Genomic DNA, 5,199 nt, shown 5'->3' with positions numbered 1-5,199 from the left:
GACGGGGGCGCCGTCGACCCAGCCGGCCTTGCTTTGTGGCGGGAATTAGCTGTCACCCCGGGCACGTTACCTGAGAGAAGCCCCGCCGAACCGTTTCGAGGAAAGCGGACATCGGAGCCCGAAACGCGGCCGGGTCTCAGCCCTCGAATACGAGCAGAATGAGGGAAATGGAGGACAAGTGTTGCTCCTGAAAATATGCAGAGCATTTTCCCTGCTTCCCTAAATACCTATTGCAAAATGACACCGTTCTGCATTAAGTGCTAGTAAGGACATTCCCGGACTGCATTTCTAAGCATGCTGCTTTGGAAGTAAGCCCCAAGGTAATCAACAAATTTCGTTGCCAAGTAAAAAATACTTAGGTGTCAGTGGGAAGGTGGCTCATCATAGGAGAGGGAGAATGAAAGTGTAATGGCAGGCCCAAACTAAACATGCCAACCGAGAAGGGATGGACTCCGTCCACATTGCCCCATGTACATTAGGCCCTGATGTGGGGACCAAAAGGCACAATCGAAAGTTTAGGTGTAAATGTAGCAGATCAAAGGAAAGGTTTTGTATAGAGTGTTTTCCATGTTGCAAGGAGATTTTGACATGTGGGCATTCCCAAATGAGGCACCTCACATGCTTATTTTAACAGTTCTGAACTCCATTATGTTCCTGACTGTTTGAATCTGCTTTATCACAAAATCAAGATATGATTAGCCAAAACCAGTCTCTTCCGGGATGATGAGAAGAAGGGAAGGTAAACATGGATGTTGTAGGCAAAGGAGAGAGAGGGAGAGAGATCAAAATCTATCTCTTCTGAAGTTATACAGAGAATGTTTATACAAGGAAATGTGGCCAAACTGGTTGCAACTGGTCCTCATCTTACCAGTTAGGAGTTTGAGTAGCTGCTAGGCATGTCTGTCTGCACATGACCAACCAAGGCAGATAAATATTATGTGCAAAGTATGTAAGGCAGAGGAATCTTCTTACCTTGGACCCTTACTCTCCAACTGGTATTGCCTTTTTCTGTCTCTGGTCAATGGGCCTTTACTTTTTTGTAGACATTGTTGCCAGGTTTAGTTTTGCTCTTTGTTGGTTGGTGTAGTTGGCAGGATCTTGGGTGACTGAGAACACCCCTAGAGGAGTAGGATAGTGAATGGAAGGGGGAAAAAACTTTTAAAATGTTCTCCCTTGCCCGGTCCCCTTTGCTGGGTTCTTTGTCAGTCCCCACCTGAAGATCACAATCTAGCAAGATGTTTGTGCCAATCCAGCCATGTCCAAAAGTGTTGATGGGGTTGTCTGGATGTTTCTTGAATGGTCTCTTAGAAGATGCTAGAACTCAAACCAAGTCAGGATGCCCTGCACCTGCTATGAGGCCTGTAGGGATCTCAAGTGCAGGTGCGCTGCATGTTCTAGTGGTGTGAGAATGGCTCACTCTCCTGCTTGTCTAAGTCACTGAGTAGATTGTGCATAATTCCTCACTTGAGAATGAGGGAAGCTCATATCTTGCTGTACCAGATATGAGGAGCCCAAAGAGGAGCCCAAAGCCTGAAGTGTCTGGAAACGTGATATGGTGAGTGCTCCTTCTCCATATACCAGCCATAATATGGAAAACAACAAGAAATGTTTCTGTCTTAGCTCTGGATTCCCAGTGATGACAAAATCTGCTGAGCAGCTTAAGAGAGAGGAGTTCGGTCCTGGTAAGAAAGCTTTAAGGAACCTTGCTTTGGCTCCTGCACTTACCCATAACAGATAGACCTTTCTGGAGATAGGTGACTCCACCCCAGAGATTCTAGCTTTCCCAGCTGAAAACTCACCTCATTTGGGAGAAATATTCGTGCTTGATTAAGAATCTTTGAAGAATAAAGGAGAGAAACTTCTGGAAGTAGTTGAGGGAGCAATGTAGCAGCTCTCCTTTCTTACTGATATTATTTCAAAACAAGGTTTACTGACAGCAAAAGCAGTGATAGGGATCTATGAACAGATCGCTTCTGTGTCTGATAAACTGGAACTGCTTTTCTTGGAAAAATTTACTCGGAAGTATTCCGCAAGGACAGACTTCGTCACAAAATCTCCAGTATTTTACTTTAAGGAGGCAGTTGGCTCTAATAAGCCAGCAAAGCAGCCCTCACCAACTTGGCACCTGGCCAGCCTCCTGTTTGAAACTGCTATCAAACTTTACAGTTAAACTAGGTCATGCTACTTGTTTGCCTGGATAATGCTATTAGACAGCTTTGGTGCCTGCACAGAGCTATCCTTTGCTTCTGATGTCAGCTCTTGCGAATCTGATCTCAGTCTGTTAATCTAACATCAGTTATTTGGTTACCTTCTTCACATGCTGTTAGGAGAGTTTTACTAAGCTCTAGTCTAAACAGTCCATTTTTTGAGTATGCTACTAAAAATGAAATCTTTTCTGGAAGCATACTAAACTACTGCATTTGACTTTTCTGTGATATGATTTGCTGGCCACTTTTTCTTGCCACGCATGTGGTGTTTCTTCTTGACTGAAAATAAACTTTCATGCGTAAGTCCAGTGGCTGGCATTAGTAAGTCTATTGCCTCATCAATGCTTAGAAAAGAGCAATGTAAGGAATTATCTGAATGCTTCATTGGAGAAAAGCTTGGCAGATCTGGAACCTTGCTAAGAAATGAACAAGCTGAGATCACTAATAGGCTAGAGAAGTGGAAGAAGCACTAATTTCACCTTGTCTAGTTGAACCCCCTCTAACATCTTTCCCTTCTAAAGGTATCACCAGGTATAACTTGGCTTGAAGGTAAAATCAAATAAATCTATCGGAAAACAGCGAGAGCTGGTCCACTTCTCTATAGTTACTATACCTTTAAAACTGAAAAGGGGCCAGGGTTATCAAAACTTTTCTTTGTCAGTGTCCTTTTTTCTGTGTGTCTCAGCTTTTGATGCACAAAATAGATTTGAGAACTGTTTGTGATTTTTTTCTGTTCTTACTTCATCTGGATCTCCCTATGCAGTAATCCTGGAAGCCTTGCATTTATTAAATGACAGCTTAAATGCAGTCTTAATCTTAAAGATAAGGTTACAATTTTGCTACATTTCCAGAACATGCTTAATCAAGGGCATTTCTCCAAATTCAGACTTCTGTGTAATATTTTTTAAAAAAATATTTCCTTGTTGAATTTTCATCAGACTATGTTAGGTCATGCTCAGAAAGGATATGTAAAGAAGGGCTGGTTTGATTAGGAAGAAAGATGCAGTTAGGCATCATGTCCCAAGAAAAATCTAGAATAAAGTCAGGAAAGACAGATTTACTTCCTTAATTCAAATCCTGATTCAGTTTTCTTCCCATTATAAGTTGCTTTTGAAGGTTAAAAAAAACTGCTAAACTATCTTACTTGAAAAATCAGTGGAAACTGCTGAGCCTCAGCGTAATTCAAAATAATGATAGGAAATCCTGGGAACGAGCAGGTTCTGGGATGCAGGTGCAATGGAAGCAAAAGTTTATTTTCTGCAAATATTCTACTGTTCCGATCAGGATGTTGCAGAGAGCTTCTAAGAATCTTTCCCCGTTGCAGGGCAGCCCAGCTGGCTTTATTGCCTCTGTTTATGGACCATGGTGAGCCAGATTTATTGAGAACTGGAATAAATACACTTCCAATTCTTCCAATCTCAGGTCCCCTCAGGAAAGATCTTTTGACCATGAGGTCCTCAATCACCTTGCCCTAAGCTTAAAAAGGCCACACTATTGTATTCCTGATTCCTGTGTATGGATGTGAAAGCTGCACAGTGAAGAAAGCTGACAGGAAGAAAATGGATGCATTCGAAACATGATGCTGGAGGAGAGCTTTGTGAATATCCTGGAACAACAGATGAATAACCAGGGCTCTCTTTAGAGGTAAAAATGACAGAACTGAGACTTGGGCCTATCATGAGAAGGCAAAGCTCCCTGGAAAAGACAGTCATGTTAGGGCAAGTTGAAGGCAGAAGAAGAAAAGGAAGACCAATTCTGAGATGAACTGACTCCATTAGGAAAGCCATGGGCTTGAATTTGTAAGAGCTGAGCTGGGCTGTCATGGATAGGACCCTTTGGAGAGCTTTCATTTTGTTGTCCCCAAAGAAACCTCCACTCCAAATGCAGATCAATATGCAAGGCCAAACAAGTTAAAACCACACATTACTACCTCTGTTCCTACCACTCCCTACTATTTGGCTTATATATGCTTCTTTCCACAGAAATAGATCTCTTAAAGAGATGTCATTACACAACTTCTACATGGGGCTGACGTCTGGGAATGGAATGAGACGGTGCTTGTGCAGTTGGAAGTAGCCTATAATAAAGTCTAAGAAAAATTTCAGGTCTTCCTCAGGTCACGTCTGCTGCCCACCTAAAGAATGAGACAGGTTTATTCTCAGCTATTGTAAGGGCCCATCTGATATTGTTTAAATATATTAAGAAACTTGACAGTTTAACCAGAAGGCCACCTGGTTAAAACTAGTTATTAGCACCATTGTGCAGAAAGCAAATATGCTGCCTGTATCTTAGAAAAGAACTCTCTCCCTCCTTTAAGTGAAGTAAAATATTGGGATTTGAACAGAATTCAAGCCCAGCTTGTTATGCGAGATGTCAATCAAGACACTACTCCGATCCAACTTTCCAAATTCTTTTTGTGGTACCAGTACCCATTTGAAAAAAAAATCACAGTACTTAATTAAAAAAAAAATTCACAGTACTTAAAACTTTTAGCAGTATTCCATTAAGGAAGGCATTTACCAATTTACATATTCAAACCATGCCTTCAGCGAATCTTGAGGTGAGATAGTCTAAAATCCCTGTGGAACTGCACCTCTGGCCTGGAACAGGTTCATGCATAATTCTCTCCAATGACTTTATTATGCTTTTACAGAGAGGAAGTTGTTAGATCAGATTATCAATATTTTTTAAAGTTCAAAAGTGGAATATATCAACTTTTTACTGGCAGAAGTTTCCCTTCATGTTAGTTACCAAGTGACCATTTTTGCTGTTATCTTTTAACATTAGAAATAACATTTTATCCATTCCATTAGCCTTCTGCCAGTCTGTATTTTAGACTGATTTTAGTATTTTATCCGTGTGTTGGGTTTGCAACTGCTTTGGGCTTGTACCCACAATTTGCTCTTATTTGTCTTTGTGTTTGTATGTTTGGATTGTGTTTTTCTTGTAACCTGTGGTTATAAAAATAAAATAAAAATAAAATTTTACTTAA

At 41.0% G+C, this 5,199-nt stretch overlaps 1 long non-coding RNA gene across 1 annotated transcript; it reads left to right on the top strand.

Annotated features, from left to right (window-relative positions):
- Window positions 1-22: 22 nt before the first annotated feature.
- Window positions 23-5,199, top strand: LOC123031095. The gene is made up of 2 exons (XR_006416223.1): window positions 23-1,682; window positions 3,630-5,199. It is a non-coding gene; the product is annotated as an uncharacterized LOC123031095 (long non-coding RNA).

Source organism: Varanus komodoensis, unplaced genomic scaffold (assembly GCF_004798865.1).
Source record: "Varanus komodoensis strain SLA01 unplaced genomic scaffold, ASM479886v1 scaffold482, whole genome shotgun sequence".
Classification (NCBI taxonomy): Eukaryota; Metazoa; Chordata; class Lepidosauria; order Squamata; family Varanidae; genus Varanus; species Varanus komodoensis.
Note: the sequence above shows the minus strand (reverse complement) of the source record. Positions and strands in the feature narration are given on the sequence as shown.